The sequence below is a fragment of the Dermacentor variabilis genome, chromosome 9, assembly GCF_050947875.1.
Source record: "Dermacentor variabilis isolate Ectoservices chromosome 9, ASM5094787v1, whole genome shotgun sequence".
Classification (NCBI taxonomy): Eukaryota; Metazoa; Arthropoda; class Arachnida; order Ixodida; family Ixodidae; genus Dermacentor; species Dermacentor variabilis.
In genome coordinates, this window is record NC_134576.1 from 12,706,100 (window position 1) to 12,731,167 (window position 25,068).

The 25,068-nt window shown below is 49.5% G+C and overlaps 1 protein-coding gene across 2 annotated transcripts in view; it reads left to right on the forward strand.

The window, feature by feature from the left end:
• Positions 1 to 25,068, forward strand: part of LOC142558612 (agrin-like) — a 521,743-nt gene that overhangs the window by 486,737 nt on the left and 9,938 nt on the right. The window lies entirely within an intron of this gene.

Sequence of the window (25,068 nt, forward strand, 5' to 3'; positions counted from 1 at the left end):
ATGTCTCCACGCCGTCGCAGCTACCACACACGGGGCTGCCGGTTCCCGTGAGCCTGTGTGTGCGCGCCGCTGTTTTGTAGCAGCCGTAGTCAGCCCGTAGTAAGCCGTAGTCAGCCCGGGAAAGGCCCGCACGCGGAAGCAGGCGCGAGGGCGTTCCCGCCGCGACGCGCCGATCGGGATGTTGCGCAGTGAGGCTGCGCAGAACCACTGTCTTGGCCGCGACGAACTCGTCACCAAGTGGGTGAGAGGGAAGCACTCACCGTGCGCCGCCTCGGCGAGGGAGTCGGCCTCCTCGTTGCCTGGCAATCCGATGTGTGCGGGTATCCATTGGAGCGCCAAGTCGCAGCCTTGATTCACGATGTGTCGCAGCTTGCAGCCAACTCGAACAAGGGGCACACCGGCGTAGGCCCTGGCCAGCATGCAAAGCGCCACACGAGATTAAGTGAGAATGGCCGCTGACACAATGTTCGGATCTTCCAAAAGGAGGTTGGCAGCAAGATCGATTGCGGCGAGTTCGGGCACTGTCGACGACGCGGCAAAGCGCAGTCGGCACTGGCGCGTTTCCGAGATGTCCGGTGCCGTGCAAGCCGCAGCACCGGACGCCCTGGCGTCACCGAGCCATCGGTGTAGACGAGTAGTCGTCCTGCCACTCGCTCGTGCAGTAGGGAGGCGGTCTCCCGTCTCATGGCGCACACCGCAGTTCGGCGCTTTGATGCGACGCCAGGCACCGCGATGTTCACGTCGAGCAGACTGGAGTAGTACGGCAGGGAGACGAACTGTGGCGACGACCCGATGAGCTTTAAGAACTCGGTGGCGCGCTTGCCCATACCCGAGTTCGGAAGGGAGTGGAGTCTGCAGACGAGCCGCTGGCCCTGTGGAGAGCGTTGCAGGCGCTCAATGTGGTGGAGCGCCTACTTTCGTGCAGGAAGGGATGGCGGCCAGTTTCCCACTTCCGCGAGTGTCGCCCCTACTTGGGAGGAGCGATAGAGGCCGTATCGTTCTCGCACCGCAGTACGGTGTGCCACGTCAATAGCATTCCAATTCGCCGCTCGAGCGTTGGTGGTGGGGAGGGCGTAGAGTGCCCTCGATGTGGCCCCAGAGTCGTACACGCGCAGTGCGAGTTGCGGCGTGCATCTGTGTCCACGCGCGAGAAGAGAGCGCGCGGCGCTGGCGACTTTCCTAGATTACTTGCAGATGTGGAAGACGGCCGCATTGAAGTTGACGCGGCAGTCGATCTGCAGGCCGAGGTAACGGACGCTCTTGCGCCACGGGAGAGGGCAACGGCTCAGAGTCAGCGGTGGCACTTCGGCACGTGCTCGCGTGCCTCGTGGATGTAGCAGCAGTGCCTCTGTTTTGTACGCCGACAGCTGGAGGCCGATGCTTCCCATGTGCTGTTCCACTGCGTCGATTGCAGTCTGGACGGATGCACGCACCTGATAGCCGACTGCAGTAGGGCCAGTCGCGAAGAGGGCGATGTCGTCAGCGTACATGGCCACCCGTAATTCGTGCGGCATCGCTTTTGGGATGTAGTCCGGAAGTCACGCGAGGGCAAGATTAAACAAAAAGAGGCTCAAAAAACTGCCCTGCGGAACACCAATACACACACTGTGCGGCCGGCTGACCGCACTTCCCACCCGCACCCGAAGCGTGCGATCAGACAAGAAGGCTCGTACATAGTCGAGTAGTCGGTCGGTGATGCCGAGCTCGTGTAGTGCACTGACGATCGTAGAATGCGGCAACCCGTCGAGGGCGCCCTGTACAACAAGCAGGACAAGGTAGCCGGCTCGCGACGGCCCGCCGCCTGCTCGAGCGTAGCGACAACCTCGGCCAGGGCGTCAGCCGTTGCGCGCAGCCGGCGGAAGCCGCTCTGCTCGGGAGAGAATGCGTCGAGTGCCGCTGCAATCCACTCCAGACGACCAAGTGCCATGGCTTCGAGTACCGGCGACAGACGTGAGTGAAACCGGGCGGTAGGAGCTCACGCTGCTTCCCGGTTTGCCGCGCTTGAGGAGAGGAACCACGGTTGCTTATTTCCACTCGGGAAGGACGACGCCGGTGCGCCAGACGCGGTTGTACACCTCCAACAGCGATGGGAGCTTCTCGTCGTCGATGTTTCGCAGCGTCTGGAAGGTGATTCCATCCGCGCCCGGCGCAGAACGTCGCCTCCAAGCGTTGAGCACGATGCGAAGCTCGCTCGAGGTGAAGTCCTCCGTGCACAGCGCCTTCACCTGCTTCGGAATTCCGTTTGTCGGGAAGTAGCGCAGCGGCGCGAGGAGCGCGGCTTTATTGTGCTCAGGAAGCTGGAAAACTGCGCCATCCGTCGGACGCAATGGCGGCGGCGGTGCAAAGGTGGCGGCGAACGCGTTCGCGAGCTGCTCTGCGCTCAAGCCCTGTGCGACCGCGATGGAAAGCGCAAGACAGCGAGGGATGTTTGGTCGAAGGAGAGCGCCGAGAATGCGCCGCGCGCGCAATCTGTTGCGCGTATCGTCGAGCGACACACACAAACTGCTCCAGCTCTGGTTGCGCCGCTGCCTGGTATGATGGCGGCACGCCGCATCAAGGCGATTGTAGAGAGTCCAATCCTCTTTCTTGTCGCTCTTGATGGCTCGGTGTTCAGCGCGGCGCCGGTCAGCTCGAAGGTTAAGCAGCTTGATGTCGGGCAACGGCGTTCCCGCAGGCACAGAACAGCATTTCGTGGCGGCGTCGACACCACGTGTCACGTGAGTCAGGAAATCCGTGTTCTCAGTAGGGGGCGTGGCACACAGTTTCCGAAACTGTGTCCAGTCGGTGACACGGTAGGAGCGCCTCAGTCCATGGGCTGCAGCGTGCGGCTTGTGGGAGATCTGGTAATGATCAGAGCCCTGAGTGTCGGGGCTGCGTCGCCACTCGTAGTGGCAACCCTCGCTCACAAGCGACAAGTCGATAGCGCTCTCCCGTGAGCCCCGGCGCACGAATGTGGGACTGCCGGTGTTGAGAAGTAGGAGGCCCACAGAGAGGATGGAGTTCAGCAAGTCCCTACCTCAGGGCTCGGTGTGGGGGCACCCCCATGTTGTGTGGTGACTGTTGAAGTCACCCAACACCACGGAGTCACCCCCGATACGAGCGACAAGCGCAACGACGAACTAACTGTCCCACCCACGCACGAGCCGAACATAAACACTGGCGACACACGTGTCGGCTCCCCCAACACGCATAGTCACGGTCACGCACTCGATGCAACTGGTCACGATGTCGGTGACATTTACGTCGGCTTGCACGAGACATGCGCGAACATACAGAGATGCGCAGGACCGTCCAGGCGAATGCAGCGGGTCGCAGCAATAAGTATTGCTGCAGGTCTGCGGCTGCCATTCGGTGGCAGTGTGATAGGCCACAAATACGGGGAGGTTGAACTCGCCGGGACGCACGTAAGTTTCCTGTAGCGCGAGCCCGTCGTATTCGTGTAGTGAGAGGTGCTCGGTGAGTTCAGCATGACGGCGGCGCAACGAGCGAACATTCCACTGGAGGATGCGCGGCCGATGTTTCGGAGATCGCCTATCCATGCTGGGGAAGGGCTTGCTGGGCTGCAAGGGCAGCGGCGCACATTTGCCGAGTGGTGTCGTCCATCGCTGCTGTCTCTATGAGGACGCGCACTGCTGCTGCGAGGGCCGCAATAACTGCATCCTTTGGATCGGAAGTGGCGGGGGTAGTGGGCTGTTGCGTCTGCGCTTGCTGCGCCGGCTGAGCGCGTCTCTGAATGACAACCCAGGTTGTACGACCGCGGAAGGACGGGTGGCTGCTCCTTGCTTCCGTCGGATGGCGTCTGATGAGACGCGAGCTTTAGCGATCGCCTGCTGTCGCGTGAGAGGCTCTGGCGGCAGTGACAACAGCACGGCACCCTTCCTCTCCATTTGCCAGTTGGGGGAGCGCGGCTCCTAGGCTGCGTGTTTCCCGCTGCAATTAATGCAGCGTGGCCTCTGCGTGGTGCAGGTGGCGGTGGCGTGCGACTCTACGCAACGGAGGCAGCGGGCATCGCTTGAACATGCTGCGCCGGCGTGACCAAACAAGCCGCGTCGATCGCACTGGAGTGGCCGCGGGAGCCAGGGACGAACCGTGCGACGCCGCTTGAAGAGGAGCACTTCGGCCGGAACGGCGTTGGCGGCGAATCGCACCGCTATGTTGTGGCCCCTGCGTTCCCATGAGAGGACGGTCACGGGGTCACGGTGTCCGCGTCGAACGAGCGGTCGACACCGAAGATGGTGCCAGCGCAGGTGTTTTTTGTGAGCGCTTTCGCCTTCACTGGCACATCGCCGATGGTCCGGACTTGTAGGAGATGTGACAGTTCTGCCCCCGGGAGCGCGTCCACGGCGACAACATTCCGTCGAAAGTTCACCCGTACGCGGTGTGTTCCCTGAATAGCTGAGAGCTGTGCGGCAATAGCTTCTTGCGCCAGTCTCAGGAAGTTGCCTTTCTTCCCTTCGGGACGAAACAGGACCGTGTCAGCGCGTTCTCCTAAGGCTGGGTCGTCGACCGAGGGTGTATGTGTGATCATCTCGACAGGCCTGTAGCGCGGCCTCCTTCTCCCGGCCCTCTTGGGTAGTGAGTGGGGATTGGCGCTGTGTTGAGTAGCTTGCTCGGTTGAATTCGAGGCGGAGATGAGTACTGGGCGATGTTCAGGCTTGGTGTGGGGCTGCTGCTGCTGGCTGCTCTGCGGAGCGAGCGGCTGGAGCGGCCCGAGAACTCAGCTGGGGCACGCCGAGCTAGCTGCCTCCTTCGCTTCGGCGCCGGCGGTGCTCGTACCTTGGGAACCTATCGCAGGTGTGGCCGCGGCGTGAGTCATAGAAGAAGCAGACTGACCCTCTCTCTCTCGCTTTGTCGGGCGCGGACGAGTGGGTGGTTTGGCCAGTGGGGGCTTTTTTTGTTCGCCGTTCGACTTGTTGGCCCTTGCTTGGTTGGGGAGCTGGCCAGTTCTGCGAATGCTCGGCAGCCGCTGCCACGTGGAGGCCTGGGGAGGGTGACGCCGGGTGGCTGTCATGGCGCCGGCGGGGGTCGCTCACATGTTGTTCGCCATGTTGCGGAGCTTCTAACGTGGGCGGTGGGCTGCTTTCCGTCGCGGCCGCGCTGGTAGCTTCGTTGTCAACGCGAGTCAGCGGTGAGGCAGGCAATGATGCAGACGACGACGAGCGATCGGACCTCGTGGGTGTAGAGGTCGGTGACCCCCTACACGAGGCGCTGAGCGATGGCGACGACTCCGTGCTGTCAGGGCTGGTGGCCGGCGAGGAGGAGATCGTGCTGCTACTCGTAGACGTTGGCACTGAAGCACTGCTGTCGCTTTCCATCTCGGCGAAAGATGCTGCGGCGGCACTGGTGTGGGCGGGCTCTCGCCGATAGCGGTTGCCACGTGCGTGGCGGTTGGCATTCTTGCGGACGGCGTTCTTACGGGTTGTCGGTGACAGAGGCTTTGGCATCCCTTCCGAGCCTAGCATACGGCGGGCCTGCAAAAGCAGCAAGTCCAGTGCTCACGAGCGAGACTGTGGCGTCTCGCTCGTGAGCCGGGCACTGTGTCCTGGGTGTCATCCATGTCAGGGTCCAACCAAGGGCCGGAACGGCCGGCTACATGTCCATACCTTCTCCCTTGGAAGCCCTAAAAAGGGCTACGCTCAAGAGCGCTGCCGTAAGAGAAGTTTAACAAGTAGCTAGGGTTAGGGGTAAAAAAAAACGACCTCTCACAACAAGGGCTGTAGCGAGTGCCGTGGTCGTCGGAGCGAGGGGAAATGCGTCCGCTCGCTACGAGTGTCTGGGAGCGTCTCTAGCCGGGATCGGGTCACGTGTGGGAGTGCTTAACGTCTGCTTCACCTCCGCCCTGGGTCATGCCGGTACTGCACTATTGAATTGAATTGAGTTTATTCCGCAACAAGAAAATGTTAGGAGGAGGACAGGTAAAAGCTGCAAAAACAGCTTGAGGAGCCCTGACCCCCTATCACACGGGGAATCATAAAAGCGTACGGCTAAGAGAGTACAACCTACTAAGAGGAAAACACTTACAAGAGTTATAAAACGTCACTGTAAAGGGGATTATACAGTAGTCAAATAGAAAATCATCGTATGACATCATTATACAAACATTAAACGCAGTTGTTTTGGTGATGTACTAGATATGTCAATCTTTTTTTTTCTTTTATTATGTGGTTTAGAAGTGTAGGCAATTGAAATTTTAACATTTGATTTCCGTAATTGGTCCTACATTTGGCGAAGTACCACAATTCAGGATGGCGCACATTATAAGCAAGGAAGTTTTTTTCTAGCCTTGCTAGGTTTGTCGTGGCATCATTATTTTTCAGCAAACCGAGTTTATATAAACGGCATAGCTTGTGATCATACATTGATGAAACCTGAATGATGTGGTGCTTCTTAAACAATTCTGCACTGTGGTAGCGATATGTGACTTTACAGGCTAGTCGTAGAGTACTTTTTGCAACACAGAAAGTTTGCTAATGCTTGAAGCTGTTGTTGTTGACCATACAAGAAACGCGTAATTCAATAGAGAAGAAAATAAAGAATTATATATGAGTATGTTAACAGAGGTAGGAAAATAGTAACAGTGATGGCGCATAATGCCGGTTGTCCTAGATAGGTTATTAATAATGTAGTTCACGTGATCATCCCATGTCATGTTTTGTGAGAAATACAAGCCCAGTGATTTGAAGCTTTTTACCACTTCAATTTTATAGTTATTTAACGAAATGGTGGGTAACTGGACATATGTGTGACGGGCGTGAAATAGAAGAGCCTTCGTTTCATTAATGTTTAGTTTTAGGGAGTTCATTTGAGCCCATGCATTCATTTCAGACAGTGCGTTATTCACTCGACTGCCAAATCGGCACATGACTTGCCTGAAAAGAATAAACTCGTATCATCAGCATAGATTATATAATGGGCTGTTTCATCAATGTGGACAATATCATTAATATAAAGTATGTACAGAAATGGTCCCAGAATGCCTCCCTGAGGGACACCTGTTTTAATAGATTTTATTGAGGAATGTTTTCCTTCAATGACTACAAATTGAGTACGGTATAGTAAGTACGACTTGGTTAATTTGTGCGCGATACCTCTTATGCCATAGTGATCTAGTTTTTGAAGCAGAATATCATGATTAATGAGGTCGAAGGCTTTTGAAAAGTCTAAAAAAGCCCAAGTACCATATTTCTGTACTCGAAATTTCCTAGAATGAATTGATTTTGGGCCAGTAGTGCGAGCTCTGTAGACTTGTTTCTCCGAAAACCATACTGTGCAGAACTGATCAAGTTGAAGCGGTCAGTGAAAGAGGTCAGGCGTTTCAAAATTGTTTTCTTCAAACCTTTGGAAAATACAGGCAGAACTGATATAGGTCGGTAGTTGGACATATCATTTCTATTACCCTTTTTATATACAACTGTTACTTTTGCTGTCTGGATATTTCGAGGAAGAGATCCCGTAGATAAACACATATTAAAGATGTAGGTAAGGCAGGGTGCTAGTATGTCAATGACATATTTTACTGGTTTCATTTGGATATTGTCCGCATCAGTGGCTTTGCTATTGCTTAGAGTTAGAAATGTAGCTACAAGCTCACCATCTGAAACTGGCTCTGAAAATATGGTTTGGTTTGTTCGATCATTCATATATCTTAGGTCAGCGCTGCTGGTGGTAGCGTCACCAACTGATAGAAAGAAGTCGTTGAATGCATTAGCTAGCTCAGGGCCTTGAATTTCTATTCCATCTTGTACAATTTTAGTTACTGCCTCAGATGCACTACTAATGACAGTGTTAAGTGCCTTCCAAACATTTTCTATGCGTCCTTATGTCGAGTTGAATAGGTTAGAATAATATTGCTTTTTTTGCATCACGAAGGTGTTTGGTGACGAAATTTCTGTATTTCTTGAAAACTGTGAGGGATCTATGATATTTACTGACTATAAATGCCTTAAACAAATGGTCCCACTTTCTTATAGGCTTGAGGCATTCTTTCTTTACCCAAGGTTCTCGACTTTTCTTGCATATTTTAAAAGTCCTGACTGGAAAACATGCAAAGTATAATTCAGAGAACTTCTTGAGAAACAAATCGTATGCCAAGTTGGGGTCGCTCGTTGCGAATACTTCGTTCCAGTTTGTTCTTCCTAAGCAGTCTCTAAAAGCGGATAGTGTTTCAGGAGTAATTAGTCCGTATGAAAATTCAGAATGCAGTCGTTTACGTGCGTTAGTGAATTGACTGACAAACATAAATACAGGCAAGTTGTCGCTAATATTATGAATTAAAGTGCCACCCTTAACAAATGAAGGATCAAAATTGGTTATAAACAGATGAAAAAGCGTTGTTCATTGTGTAGTGATTCGCGTGGGGGATGTTATATAGTTTTGACAAGAATGAGAGCTTAACAGCGATTCGAGTTCTAATTTAGCACTGCTATCAGCTAACATGTTGATGTTGAATTCACCACCTAGAATTAATGCGTATTTTCTTTCACTGATGAATTCTAACAGAGAGTTCAAGAAGGAGAAAAACAGAAGGATATTATTCGAAGGAGGGCGGTAACAAACACAAAAAACCGAAGTACCACATCTGATAGCAAGCGTTTCATAAAATGGAGTGATACAGCAGAATTATGGCATTAGTTCAGAATCAATTAAGTTGGAGATTAGCATTGCTACGTCACCACCCCTTTTGCCTTAGCGGTTCATGTAGAAGGAATTATATGTTGGAGATGTAAACACGCTCTCTTCCGAGGCAAACCAGGTTTCTGAATACATCACAATGTCAAAGCGTACTTGCGCTTCGCTAAAAAGTGATCGAGTTCATCCTGCTCATTTATACCAGATCTGAGGTTAAAATGAACACAACTAAGGCATTTTTGGCAACCAGTATCATAGAAGTCTTTAAGGTTTGTAACGTCTACCTGCGCACTTGTGAAGGAAGCATGGTGAGAGGGATACTAAAAGAAATATCAGGGTGCAGTGCCAGGTAAAATCATATCACAGCTTATCAAGGTCAGCCGCGCAACGAATGACAAAGGCACTATCACCCTCTGTTGTCCTTACAAGAATCTTGCGATTACAATGCCATGAAAAACGATAGCCGTTGCGCTCTGGCCATTCTTTTGCGCAGCGGAGCAGCTATCTGTTATGTTGAGTCATGTTCTCAGTGATCGAAATACCCGAAGACTTATTCCTGAGGGCTTTCCGCTTTTCCAGCCACTTATCGCGGGTTGACTGCTGGGCAAATCGAAAAATAAATCCAGGCGTTTTGCTTGGATTTGAAGGAAGCCTGGGAATAGCGCCGATGTCATTCCCCGTCAGCTCTGGTAGGCTAACAGTCTTAGTCAGATCATTCAACCTACACAGCGAATCCTCGTTTGGCGCAGCTCGAATGCCATTTACTTCGATGTTTAGTTTCCTACTGCGAAACTCAACGTCATTTACAGTCGCTTTCAATTGCTGAATGTCATTTGAAGTGGAAACCGCCTCTAATTTGCCTACATGCCTGTTGAAGCTACTAATTTGCTGCTCCTGTTTAACTTGTCGGTTCAGGATTTCGTCATACATCTGTGACAATAGCTCAACTGAATCCTTAATCCCCCCAACTTGAGCTGCCAGCCCAGCCAGAGCATCAAGCCTTCTAGTTATATCTGCCAGACAGATAGTTAGCTCAGAGTTCATGTTCTTGTTCCCACCGTTAGCTTTTGATGGACGGCAAGTAGTACATCGCTATGCCTTGCGGCCGCTTTCGCCTTAGCTCTTGAATGTTGACTCCGACCAGCCATTACAATTACCAACATAAGTCTTTTCCGAGACTGTTAAGCATTACTTTAGTTTTCTGCAGATTAATTTTTAGACCCAGAAGAGTGGGTCTAAAAATTAATCTGCAGAAAACTAAAGTAATGCTTAACAGTCTCGGAAGAGAACAGCAATTTACAATAGGCAGCGAGGCACTGGAAGTCGTAAGGGAATACATCTACTTAGGGCAGGTAGTGACGGCGGATCCGGATCATGAGACGGAAAGAGCCAGAAGAATAAGAATGGGCTGTGGTGCGTTTGGCAGGCATTCTCAGATCATGAACAGCAGGTTGCCATTATCCCTCAGGAGAAAAGTATATAATAGCTGTGTCTTACCAGTACTCACCTACGGGGCAGAAACCTGGAGGCTTACGAAAAGGGTTCTACTCAAATTGAGGACGACGCAACGAGCTATGGAAAGAAGAATGATAGGTGTAACGTTAAGGGATAAGAAAAGAGCAGATTGGGTGAGGGAACAAACGCGAGTTAATGACATCTTAGTTGAAATCAAGAAAAAGAAATGGGCTTGGGCAGGACATATAATGAGGAGGGAATATAACCGATGGTCATTAAGGGTTACGGACTGGATCCCAAGGGAAGGGAAGCGTAGCAGGGGGCGGCAGAAAGTTAGGTGGGCGGATGAGATTAAGAAGTTTGCAGGCATGGCATGGCCACAATTAGTACATGACCGGGGTTGTTGGAGAAGTATGGGAGAGGCCTTTGCCCTGCAGTGGGCGTAACCAGGCTGATGATGATGATGATGAGGACTCACATTCGCTGCAATTCAGGACGCGGCCGTCACATGGCAGGGGCTCATCGCAGAACTGACATCTGTTTGCCATGTTCCGTGGTCGAGAAATACACGGTAGCACTCAGTTTGACAAAAGGCACATATAGCACACAGCACTGAACAAAGCAGAGAACATGGTGGCAACGGCGGTAGCGGTAACTTAGCGGTAAACAGAAGAAATGAGCGAATATACCAACCTGGATAGGCAAAAAAGAACCGATAAGTGAAGCGTCCTTTCACCACCGCCGCCGCCACCCGTGTGTCCAGTCACAGTTTTCGGCACCGGAAGCGTGACAACACTTGCACGAGGTCAGTGACGTCGATCAGCACGCAGTGCCTAAGCCACGGTAGCAGTTTTTAGGTCGTCTGGTGGGTGGAGAAAATTTGACGATGAAGAACACGTTGAAAAAAACGTCGCTTAGGAAAGCAGCTGCAGGCGCGACGATTCCAGCAATGCACGAACAGTGAAACACCGCCTTCCCAGAAGTCATAACCAACCTGGACAGGCAAACAATAACAGATAAGTGAAGCGTCCTTTGACAACCGCCGCCGCCACCCGTGTGTACAGTCGCAGTTTTCGGCACCGGAAGCGCGAGAACACTTGCACGAGGTCAGTGACGTCAATCAGCACGCAGTTCCTAAGCCACGGTAGCAGTTTTTAGGTCGTCTGGATAGGCAAAAAAGAACAGATAAGTGAAGCGTCCTTTCACCACCGCCGCCGCCATCCGTGTCTTCGGGATCGGCCTACGTATGGAGAGTGCTTAACGCCTGGTGGTGGTAGTGGTTGAAATGTTATTTAGTAAAGGCCAAAAATAAAAGCAATTAAGATGCCGCCGTTGCGTGGTTGGCCTTCAGGCTGCCGGTCGTGGCCACCAGATCATACCTGGCAGCGACTTCCGGTGGCCAGATCGTTAGCTGCAGCTGGACATCCGGCTCCGAGTGCTCCACCTCCGCCGCCGGTCGGCCCGGTATTGCACTGTCTCCGGGATCAGCCCACATATGGGGAGCTTCTTGCGTGCGACACAAACATTTCCTCGCACGGAAGAGGTATACATCTTCACTGTAAAATAGCAATCCGCGGTGGACGCTAACGGCTTGGACGCTGCCGTACGCCTCGCAGACCTCGCGGACTGCTGGCGGTGAAAAGAGCACAAGAAACTCTGTCTCAGCGCCAAAAGATGACAATCAAGTGTATAGTGACCTGTACCTGTTTTTTGAATGTCGCTATTGGAAATAACAGTTAAAACTTCAGCGTACTAGAAGTTGCAGTTACGGTAAAATTGTGAACAAACATTTGAAGAACTCGGAAGCAATATTTTTGTAACTTATTTGGAGAATCAGGTAACTAGCGCGTGTAATGTGGTCTTGACTGGTTGCCTGATGACCTTGTTCTTTTTTTTCTCGTAATTTGCCCGGATGTTCGTCCTTAAGTGCCCGGAACACGGCTCTGGGTTTTGGCGCAAGGTCACTTGAACGTCACCGACAACAGGAGCTAAAAGCATTTTGATGTTTATAAATACTCGAATTAATGTCAAATTTCTCAGGGTGGTTCATGTAAACAAGGTGAATTAATGCCTTTGAAGGGAGTATCAGGTAACTAGCGGTCTGGGTGGAGCCCGGGCATGCGAGACGAGCATGCTTCTCCGATGGCTGCGCCACAGTTCTGGTCGACTAACCTAGAGCGTGCTTCGCCGGGAACGTGATGGTGCAGCCGGTGCGTAGGAAGGAGGTGGCCCCACGTTATGAGTACATCAAATGAGTATAAAATGAAACGCATTAATGTGCAATTGAATGCCGCAGAGTGGTCCTTTGAGTTGTGAACTCCTAGCGGGCAAGCGAGGGCTTTGAGACGCATGGCGTGTTTTCATTTGGCCTTACTCAGGTGCAGTTAAAATGCAGGCGAGAGCTTTCGCTCGCAAGGAACGCGCGCGCAGAAATAAAAACATTTCACGAAAGCAAGTATAATACTTTCGCATTCCCACACGTAAGCAGTCTTGAGTGCATCTCTCCATTTTTTTAAAGCAGAAGCTTTACTAATCGCGTGGAGCCGAGTTCCGCCATCGCGGTCAAATTGACATTCATCTGACCGCAGCGGCGCCGTAGCCTTGGCAACGCATCACGCCAGCTTGGCGCATACGTTCACCACTGCTGGGTAGACGGCTGACCACGTGACTCACCGCGCTCCTGGATACGAGCAGCGTCGCGCTCGCCTGGTCAGTGCGAACTTGGCCGTGGATGAGGGCGAAGCCGGGCCGCCGTCTTTTCGGAGCGTTGCGTGGGAGCAGAAGCCTTTGAGCCGTCGTCGCCAAACAGTGTCAGACTACCCCGCAGATATTGGCCGGCTAGTTGCTTTACTGGAGAGGGTCGGGAATGCAACAGGCGTCCAACCGTCCAGATCAATATAGCAACCGCGTTCGCGCCCTGTCCGTTTGTACTTCGGCACTGCGCATGTTCGCGGCATCTCTTTGCATGTCTAGCACTTGCGCTTTCCCTGTGGCACAACAGGCGTCGCACCGCTGAGCGATGCGTGTCTACCCAAGCCAGTGATTTCTAGCCACCGACGCAGGCGCAGCCCTCATACCTGGCTTAACGACGATTGCATACCTAACTGTAACATTTACAGCTAAATGAGAGGTTAACCTAGCTAAACGAATACTTAACCAGGCTTTGCATACCTAGGGTTAGCTGAGCTAAGCCGCAGGCAATTTTTTTTTCTCATTTCCGACTATATATGCTATTGTCACCGGTGGCGCAGGTAGCGTGGAGAATGTCTGGCCGCATTACTGTGGGCGTCTTAAGACGTTCTCCACGGCATTCGTGACGGCCAAACAGCAGCGCGTCTAGGGGTTTCCCCTGCGTTCGCGAGAGTGTGACTGGCCACGCTTGAACGCCGACGTTATCGATTACGCAATGTGTGTCGACGCTGCCAGCGACGCCAGACACCACCGACAAGGCCAGCAATATTTTTTTACAACCGATGGAGCTTCCTTCCCGACAGCTGCGGCAGACCTGGATAGATTTGTTGTGGCAATTTCCGACGGCAATACCTGGAAACAAGAGGATCTTCGTTGCCTCCGACTAACTTACCTGCTACGCAGATGCCAAAGCATTACCCAAAGGTAGTGCGGTGGAAGTAGCGAAATTCTTCGCAACCGATCGACGACTCTCGGCGACATGCTGCCGTACGTACGTCACTGACAGAGAGATCTCGCCGTCGCAGCCTGTCCGCAGCTCGCCGCAGAAGCACAACTCGCCCGCCTGCACAACAAGGCCATCATAGGACGGACAACCGACACTACAATCCTCTACAACGCTACGTGGAATACCAGCCCGGCGACAGTGCTAGCGTGTGGACGTTGATTAGCCGACGAGGAGTTTGTGAGAAACTTTTGCGACGTTACTTCCAACCCTGCTAGATCATGCGACGTATTGGCGCACTGGACTATGAGGCCCTGCCAGACGGCATTACGTAAACAGAGCAGCCCCGCTCGCGACCTTAAGCAGTCCATGTTGGGCCGCTTAAGCCATTGTATGAGGGATAACGAAACCTGTGACATTCTTTCTCTTTGGTTGTTCTTTTTCTTTACTACGTGTTCTTTAGATTTTGCACTCATTGTTCAAGCACTGTGACGATGATTCTTAAGAGGAGGACATTGACGCGTGCACTTATTTATCATTCTTTCCGGCGACCGCATTTCACGGGTAACAGCTCAGCAGAAAGAGGGTGAGAGCGGGGTTGAAGATTAATATGCAGAAGACAACGATAATGATGAATAGCCGGGCAAGGGAACAAGAGTTCAAGATCGCCAGTCAGTCTCTAGAGTCTGTGAAGGAGTACGTTTACTTGAGTAACCTAATCACAGTGAGCCCTGATCATGACAAGGAAATTCATAGAAGAATAAAAATGGGTTGGATCGCATACGGCAGACATGGTCAGCTCCTGACTGGAAGCTTACCATTATCATTGAAAACGAAGGTGTACAATCAGTGCATTTTACCAATGCTGTCATATGGGGCAGAGACTTGGGGACTGACAAAGAAGCTTGAGAACAAGTTAAGGACCGCGCAAAGAGCGATGGAATGAAGATTGCTAGGCATAACGTTAAGATACAGTAAGAGAGCGGTTTGGATCAGAGAGCAAACGGGTATAGCCGATATTCTAATTGACATTAAGAGAAAAAAAAATACAGCTAGGCAGGTCATGTAATGCGCCGGTTAGGTAACCGTTGAACCATTAGCGTTGTAGAATGGCTACCAAGAGAAAGGAAACGCCATCGAGTACGGATGAAGACAAAGTGAAGCGACTAAATTTGGAAATTCACGGGCGCTTGTTGAAATCAGTTGGCGCAGGACAGGGGTAATTGGAGATCCCAGGGAGAAGCCTTCGTCCTGCAGTGGACATAAAACAGTCTGTTGATGATGATTAACTTCTCTTTCCCTACAGAGGGCCTTATGAAGTCCTTCGTCAAGTTGTATCTTTAATGTATTTTTAATTGTTTTGCGCGGATTGAGTCATATTGGCGTTATTTCTAAGTTAACAAGAAAATTTCATCGATATGAGTGCCTGCGCACTCTTTACTGTGCTGTCGTGAGACAACGCCTCGAGTTGGCATCAGTAGCCTGGAATGACGTCTCCGTTGGCTGTTCTAATCGAATTGAAAATGTTCAGCGTAAATTCGCATGCATACTCTGTGATAGATGTATTGGTCGCCGTCGTTTTTATATCTATGATTCCCTCCTAGCAGACCTTAGTGTGTCTACTCTTTATGACAGGCGACTTGTGCGTGACTCACAATTCCATCATAAAATTGTGCGTGGCTTCATTGAGTGTGACCAGTTACTGATGTTAAATGTTGCGATACATTTTTTTTCGCAAGCGTGCCATTTGTCCCATGAATCGTCTGCAGATCACCTATAATTTATTTCATAGAATGGGCATATTTGGCTAAACTGCTGTTTGGCATTGTTCTTTATAAATTTTTGTTTTATTCTCTATATTTTCTTTGTGATTTTCTTTTTTCTGTAATGTGTCCGGTTCATGTCATGGTCTTTGTGTCTGACCTAATTTGCGCTTGTTTAGGCCAATGGCTGTTGAGCCACACTCAAAATGAAATATCTATCTGCATCTGTCCATCTATTGCGAAGCGTGGCTCGCAGTGGAACCCTCCTGTGCAAAAGTAGGGCGGCGTAAAATTAATAGCTAATGAAGTGATAAAGCGGTGCGTCTCGGTATTCTTGTAAAGGGACTATGCATCCAAGCGGTAATTGCGTACATCAGGGGGAATCGGAATGAGAAGGAAGGGCAACAGCAGCTTCATTTTGCGTATCGCTTTTACGTTACTCGCTAAGAGAGCTAATGGCGTTTCGCGGTGCCGCGTGTGTAATCGGGCAAATTGAATGATCTCGCTCAGAGGCAGAGCAGCATAGCGTCGAATGCTGCTATTGCCTGCGTGGTTAAAATGCGTGGTTAGTGTGCAGGTACCGCTGCCATTGCCTTCACCCCGACCTGGACGGCCTCGATGACGCTTCCGAGCAGATCATCACGCCGATTTAAGTAGTCGGATACTGCGGTGTCCGGACATTTGCGAGTGGTCGCTCTTCTTAACCTGTTTATCTTAGGAAGCAAGTCATACCCGCAGTTCAGCAATATAAATACCTGGGTGTATATATAAACGAAGGAAAAGGTTACTCATGCATCCACCAAATAATGTAAGAATGAAGGGGTAGCAAAATGCAGCATTAATGAAACATGGAGCGCTTTGGGGCTTAAACAAATTTAGGTTGGTGCGTGTAATCCGGGAAGGAGGAATCGCGTCATCGCTAACGTTCGCGAACGGCATTTAGTGCTCAAAATTATACGTTTTGTCAAAGATGGAAGTTAACAAAACGTCCGTATGCCAGTTTCCCCTGGGCGCCCAAGGTAAAACCACAAATGAGGCTGTGCAGGGACACATGGGTTACGCCTATTTGGAAGTTAGAAAAACGCAGAGCAAAATTAACCTTGAGGACTCAAACAAATGGATGAAAATGGATGGATGGCTAAAGCGCACAAATATATGTACCTCATAGCGTGGCCACAGAAAGGAAGAAGAAGCCACGATAGTTTCCAACCAAGTACGTGTTAATTGAAAATGTAAATAGGCAACCCAGTGTCATGAACAAGAAACTGTGAGATACAAATACAGTAAACTGGATGCGAAGAATACAAACTTAGAAGGCTACGGAGATTTATAACAATAGCACAAAAAGAGTTACAATGGTAAATGCGTGCAATAACACGGAGGACAACGCCTTACTATATGAAGGTTGAGCTGGCTGCCAAAGGACAAATATATACCGTGGCAAATATTCGCATCAGGATGAGGCACATGTGTGGTACAGCGAAAATTAGGAGAAACTGAGCACGTAGTAATGCAATGCAAATGTATTTACACAGCGAAACCTGTAGGAAACGGTCAGCTTTAAAATGCGCTATGATTTATAGCGAATGTAAGCGTTTAGTGGTGAATAGCCAAGCAAGAGAAGTTCAGTGTGTTGTTGAAAAATAATCAGGGAAGAAGATGATATGACCGGATCCCTAACAGGCATGCATTACTGTACAAACTGGAAATGAAGTTTTCGAGGAAAGGTGAAAATATTAAAGAGACGTAGACCAAATGTCAGGCTGATAAATATCTGCAGATTACTGGAGTAGTTCAAGGAGGCTAGGTGGCGATTTGTCGCCGCCACGTTTTGGAAGACATGTTAATATATCGACACGTGTACTTGTTTATCCTTTTCTCAGGGACTGCAATTAACCCACTGACAACTTAAAGCTATGGCTCAGCGCATGGCGCGGCTGCATAATTGGAACCAACTGGAGTGTTATCGATTGTTCTGTGGGTTGTCTGTTGTCACCGAAGCTAGAGCAGCCTGATTGTATGCGTGAAGCGAATTGTCTAATAATTTCTGGAAAATACGCCGGCACCAGCGATTACTCTGGAAACCTCGATGACTCATGTATAAAACGCGACGCGCTTGACCAGAAGATCAGATTTTCGACGATCGCCGACTCTGTTCATCACTATTGTTGTTCCTTGAATTTAGCCTGTTTAAGCCTCAGCCGGAAAGAATGACCTACGCCACCATAGCCCGCCTTGACACTGCCCCCTCCGGGCCCACGCCAGGGCCCGATAACGCCGCATTCCGTCGTTCGCCGCAGCAGCCGCCAGCTCACCGTATGTCGCTCAGAGCAACTACCCAAGGAAGACAGACGTCTGGCGCCCTCCTGACCACCGCTCCAGCTGGCTACCGCTTCAGAGAAGCAGGTCACACCTATCGCAGATGTCCATACCAGGACATCGCTCTGCGGGGGCTCGTAGTTAACGCGCCGTGCCCGCAACAAGGTGAAATGCTGCGTGATATCGCCTACTACTCGCCGCCGCTCAGTGGAGCTTTCGACGAGTCGCCGTCACCAGGCCTCTAAATGTCCCTGCAACGCCAACCATATACCATGGGGCCGGTCCATGAGCCCATATTTGGAAAACTAAAAGCAGCAACCGATGGAGCTGTGGTTGCTATTCGCCGAACTGACCAAGATCCTCCACCATCGACGAAGACGCCAAGAAGATCGTTTCGACGAAATATGAACGAGACGCCGCCATTCCGACGAAGCCTAGAAGCAAAGAATGCTCTGACAAATGAAGTCGTTACGACGCGACGTTCCAGCCACAGGTCAAGACGACACAGCCGTGATCCGACACAAAGTCCTAGCTGCAACGCAAGCAAATGAACCAACGACCTCGGCGTTCTTCTCGACAGCCACGCAGTCACCACCTTAGTGGACACCCGAGCCGCCTACTCCGTCATGTGTGGATAAATCGCCGCTCAGTTGAAGGCAGACTGCATGAGGACATCAAATTGGCACTGCTGGCGGGTACCTAATGACACCCACTGGAAGCTGCCCGGCAAGAACAACCGTTCATGAGTGGACTCTGCCACCTTTGTTATCCTCTAACAGTGTTCACGAGACGTCATTCTCGACAAGGACTTCCTGAACCAATACGGCGCAATCATCTACTTGAAGCCAACTGCTGTCTGAAGATCAAGCGATACTGCCAGAGAGCTTTCGTAGTCATCACGATTCAAGTGTGCTCTAAGATGAAGTTTGCATGCCGCCTCGTTCGAGCATTGTCATTTCCGTCGGCACCGAAACACTCACACACGTCTTTGAGGATGAGCAACGTCTACTGCTCAATTGTGAAATTTGCCTCGCAAGATGCTTCATTGGACTTCATGGAGTAAAAGCGAAAGCGATGCTGACCAGCTTCAGCCAGGAGTTCAAGCATGTAAACAAGGGCGCGACGAATGCATATCTCGAAGAAATAGTTGAAACCAGCAATGCGTTGTACCTCTCCGATTTTGCCGCATCTCTCTCGACGAATATTGTTGAAGAATCAGTATCCGAAATAAAGCAAGCCTCTCAATAAGTAAGCAACAATTCGAAAGGAATCGAGAAAAGACCGTTTTACCATGCCAGATGGCCTCTTAGAGTTCAAGGTAAGGCCATTCGAACTTTGCTGGGCTTCTGCAACGTTCCAGCGCGTGAGGCACGCAGTCTTGACAGGACTGAAGCGGCAGACTTGTTTCGTCTGCTTGGATGACGTCGCGGTCTTTGCCACGAATTTCGAAGATCACCTGAGGCGACTCAACACAGTACTAGAGGCGATCAAGTAATCTGGACTCACACTGAAGCCGGAAAAGTGCCACTTTGCTTACGAAGAACTTTTCCTTGGCCATGTCATAAACAAGTTTGCAGTCCATTGTAACCCACAGAAGATAACTACCAAGGCAGTGCGCAGATTCTTTGGTTTGTGTGCCTATTACAGGCGCTTTGTAAAATACTTTCAAGAATTGCGGAACATTGAAAGCCGACGACAACTTGAAATGATAAACATGGCAGAATGGCGCATTTGAGGACCTGAAATGACGGCTACAGTCACCTACGCTGCTTTCACACATACACGAAGACGCCGAGACGGAAATCCACACGAACGCAAGTAGCGTAGGCCTCGGTACCATACTAGTTTAAAAGAAGGACCGAGTTGAAAGTATCATAGGTTAAGCTAGCCAGTCACTGTCAACAACCCAAGCGAATTATTCTACGAGGTAGAAAGACTGCCTTGCGATCATTTAGGCTACGGCGAAATTTTGGCCATGCATATAGGCAGGCACTTCGAAGTGGTAAGCGACCACCACGCCTTCTGTTGGTTGGCAAACTTGGCAATCCGCCATTGTCGCCTTGCCCGGTGAAGTCTCAGACTCCAGGAATTCGGCATCACCTTGGTGTGTAATTACGGTAGAAAGCATCCTGACGCCGACTGCCTGTCGTATGCATGCCTCTATTGATCCACCACCGCAAGACGAACTGGATGACGACGCTTTCCCAGGAGCAACAACTGAAGACTACTTCGCCGAACGGCAACCAATAGACATGGAGTTATAAAGCCTGGTGGAGTACTTAGATGGCAAGACCAACGTTGCACGTAAGGTATTTCGTAGCGGACCGTCTTCATTTTGCTTGCGCAATGATGTCCTCGTAAAAGGAACTTCTCCCTAGTCCACGAACACTACCTTCTCGCTGTGCCAGTAGCACTTCGACCAGAACTCTTGCTGCCCTGCACGATGATCAGACAGCTGGGCACCTTGGGTTTTCCCGTACGCTTGCTAGAATACAAGAGAAGTGCTATAGGCTGCGCGTGACCGCCGACGTCATCCGCTAGGTTAAAACATGCCGTGACTGCCAGCGAAACACGACACCACCTATATGGCCAGCGGGTTTACTATTATGCCAACCGTTTCAGCAGATCGGGATGAATTTGTAGCGACCCTTTCCGACGTCATTATCTGGACACAAGTGGATCATAGTGCTTACGGACTACCTTACCCGCTACGCCGAAACGAAATCCCTGCCCAAAGACCGTGAAGCGGAAGTAGCCAAATTTTTCGTCGAGAACATGCTGCTACGACATGGTGCGCCAGAAGCTGTCATTCCTGAAAGAGGAACAGCTTTCACAGCTGAGCTTACTCAGGCCATACTGTAGTACAGCCAGACAAGTCACCAGAGGACCACTGCCTACCGCCCACAGACGTATGGTCTAACGAAACGTCTGAACAAGACGCTCGCCCACATGTTAGCTATGTACGTCGATGTCGAAAACAAGATGTGGGACCCGTACTGCTAAACCTTCGCTTACAACACGGTGGTGTAAGAAACAACGCAGACCATGCCGTTCAGGCTGGTATACGCAGGACCCCGATGATGACTCTCAGCGCCATGCTGCCCCACATCACCGACGTGGGGCAGCATCTTGACGTCGCCACGTATATCCAGTGCACCGAAGAAGTCTGACAGCTCGCCCGCCTGCGGATGAGGAACCAGCAAGAGGACCGACAGCCGACACTACAACCTTCGGCAACGATACGTCGAGTAGCAGCCCCGCGACCGTGTTCGGGTTCCGAACCCAATACTCCAAGCAGCACTTAGCGAAAAACTTATGCGCCGCTGTTTTGGACTCTACAGAATCATCAGACGTATGGGCGCACTGGACTATGAGGTCGTGCCAGACGGCATTACGCAATCACTGCGGCACCGCTCCAGGCCTACAATAGTCCATGGTGTGCGTCTCAAGCGCTTCTACCTAAGCTAACTTTGGGAATCTGTTTTTTTTTATTTCTCTTAATTGTATGTGCTTCAATTTCTTGCGCCAGCGTTTGTAGCGTCTGTACGATGTTCTATAAGAGGGGAGCATTGACATGTCTACCTATTTATTCTTTTTTGAGGAACTTCAATTCACCTGCTAACAACTTAAGGGCATCGCTGAGCGCAGGGCGCGCCTGCATGATCGGAACCTACTGGAATGTTATTGATGGTTCTAGGCGTTGCCTGTTGTCACTGAAGCTTGTGTGATGCGATTGTATACGCGACGCGAATTGTGCAGTCCTTTCCGGAAGACACGCGTGCACCAGCGATTTCTCTGGAACCTTCGATCGCATGTGTATAAAAGCCGACGCGCTTGATCGGCACGTCAGATTTTCGACGATTGCCGACTATGTTCACCGCTATCGTTGGTCCTTGAGTGTAGCCTGTTTTGAAAGCACAGGTTCGCCCAATCAAACGCTAGTTTCGTAATTCACAGTTTTGCTGCTTTCTTCACCGTCACCACTACGCGACAATATGGTCATCATCTTCTTCAACTTCATGTTCGTTATAAATTTTATTTTCCTGAGTTGCAGTGTTGGCTGTGCACTTGGCGATCAAACCGCGTGCTCAAGTAATGGTTATTTTTATAATTGATTTCACTGGTGCGTTGAAAGTAACGGCTTTCTTCAAGAATATCTCTTCAAGATTTCGGTAATTTCTCTTCAGGATGCTTATCGCCCTTGTGTGTGTGCTATAGTTTCAATAATACTGTATTTTAAATATTGAATATATTGTATACAAAGCATTTATTTTGTTTTTCTATGAAATATATAGGAAGAAAAATGTACGATGATTTGGCTTTTACGAATAGGCGTAGCCCCTAAAGCTACAAAATCAGTGCGCTGGCATGTGCCATAAGACATTTGCACTCGAATGCATCTACAATGAAGTCAAAGGAAAACATGGGGAAGGCGGGAGATGGAAATTAAACGATGAGCAAAACGAGAACAAGGTAAAAGCCAATGTTTCGACAAGCGAACTTCTCTTTTTCTAGGCGACATATGCTTTCCATGGCACAATATGTACGGTTCTTCTAAAAAGGAGAGAGTGTAGTGGTGATGAGCGAGGCAACGATCGACGGTGCGTTAGCAATGAGGATGTAGCATCGAAAAGACACATGCTATTCAACGTCGGTGTAGGAATGTGAGGTAACGCCATGTGTCAGCCGGCTGACCTGTCATTTTGGGTTCCTTTTTTCGTTGAAGGGGCCTCGACGAGGGGGGAGGGGGATGATTATCTACTCTGCTGGAGGTCAGTGAACTGTCGTCTTGCTGAAAGAGAGAAAAAAAGAAGCGGCAGAAAATAGTGCTCGTGGAAGAACATATAAATAAAAGAACAATAGAAAGGGAATAAAGAAAAAGAAAACGCTAAACCGTTAAATGAAAAATAACTAATGCTGTTGCCTGTAGTTTGAGATTTAGCCTAGCGAATACATTCTAAAGATCCCTTTGAAACGTTTGTGACTATTAGTTGCAATGCCTTGAACTTATGGATCAGGTATGATTCTCTGTATTTTCTGTCCAGCACAGAACTGAAATTAGACTGTAGGATGGAGGGTTTAAGTTCATCAAAGTTATGACCCGCTTGGTTGAAGTGCTCGGCGACGGCTTTAGGAGGCTTTTCACATGTGCCGGCGCCATGTCCCTTTAACGTTACCTGCATTGATTGTCCCGTTTTACCGATATGTTGTTTCTTATACAAGGAACATGCAAGTATTCGCGCTTCATCACAAGCAACTACGACAGAACTTTCGGCGCAATTAAAATTAAAGCAGACATTTCGCTCCAGCCACTTGAAACTCGTCGCACGATAAGTCTTCTTTGCCTTTTCCATAAATACGTTCATGGTAATCGACCTCATGTGTTGCCGCTTGAAGTACTAGCACGCACGTCACGCCGCCTTAACAATAGGCATAGTTTCAAGCGCATATTTGGCAATACATTGTCATTTAATGCATCAGCACTGCCACGTGCTATAACCGTATGGAACAGTCTTCCTGATAACATTGCGCGCTTAACAAATCGTGACACCTTTCACGAAGAATTGCAAAGCTTCCTGTAGAAACATTGTATAAGGATGTTATTGACCTGCTTTCCTACCCTGTTTCTCACACTTGTATTTTTGTATTTTTTTGTGTGTATGAGTATATTACTGTGTTTACGCTGTCTAAAGCTTAGCCTAGACAAAAAAATTTTTTTGAACTTTGCTTTACTTATGTTGTGCCTGCCAGTATTGATATTTATATTGTTTACTCCTGTTGAAACACTTAGTTTGTGTCCCCCCTTACCCTATGCCCTTAAATTGGCCTGTAAGGTATTTTAAATAAATAAATAAATAAAAATTACATTGTCTCTAGTGGAAGTGAAGCTAGCTTTCACTTCATTTGTATAGCTATTGGTGTTTACTTTAATTTTAACGTCCCTTTGAAGGTGCTTGCGCGTTTCGCACCTGGGGCGGGAACATACTTTTATTACGGGGGAATGGTCCTGGCTCGGTTTCGCATACACTAACACGTCTTTAAAGAATCTGTTGCGTCAATAGGTAAGCCTTGGTACCTCCGGGAACGTTCTTCAGAAGCTCATTACTTGATAAAATAAGGTGGTATTTTCGTAGGTTGTTGTTTGTGTTTGTAAGATCATTAGAACACCTTGTTATAAAGGCTGGTGGTCTCTCAGAGTTTTGTGTAGGCTGTTTCTTAGCTTGATCCGACTGCCTCTCCTATCTTGACGCAACACCATGAACCCTGTTGAGAGGAACTTGTGAGTAGTTTCTTTCTGCTAGCGCTGCTTTAAGGTCATGTAAGTGTTGGATATAATCCTTGTCTTCGCTACTGGTACTTCTTCCTTTTCGTTTCAATTATCCGATAAAATTTTGTTTCGCTTGCACTGTCGCGAGTGATGACGGGTGTAGTCTAATTATTGCTGTCTATCCGTAGGCTTCCAATAAATTTCGTCTTGAAAAAGACATGTTCATTTGTTGAAACGTTGCCTCCTGCTTTTACTTGTTTCGTTTTGCTCATTTAGAACGAAGTGACCGGTATAACAAAAGGTTTTATGAGTACCGGACGAATTCCCATCTGCCATGTGTATGGTGAGTGCCTGTAAACTGAGGACTACTTGAACAAATGTGCTCTAGATCGGAGAAATAGAAGCATCCCCGCCGACTGATTTGTTGCGTTACAACTAATTAACGCGGTGCGGCCAATTTCCTCCGTAGCCGCCACAGGTTGGCGGTGCATATAACGTTGACGGAATTTCTAACAATTCATTCAGTAGGAAATCTTCCACCACCAACTTGCACTTGAATGCTAATCGCAATAATGACGATAAACATCTGCACGAGATCGCCCTGCCTGACTATTCTTTTAAGTTCCGGTTTGGTTCAGGCTCAAACACGTTCTAACATGGTCGGACTAGGGTTCAAGACGGAGAAAATTGCTATCGGAGTACGGTTTTCGGTTGGGGTTCAGTTCGAGACGCAGATTTCAACAGCATTTTGAATGTTTGCCTGAAGTAGTAGAGGAACCGATAGAGTGGCCGTCTTTTGATGATGCAGAAATTCTCGCTCATGTAGAATTTTTTGTTTGCAATATCGTGAGCGGAAAACTGCCGCCGGATAACACTGCATATGGAGCGATCGATAGCCCAGATAATATTTAGTAAATGGTGCGTGGAGTGTGTTTCAATGTGTCGAAAAAAAAAACACCGGTAAAGTACCTTGTTGCTGGACAAGATGGTGTGGCTTACTA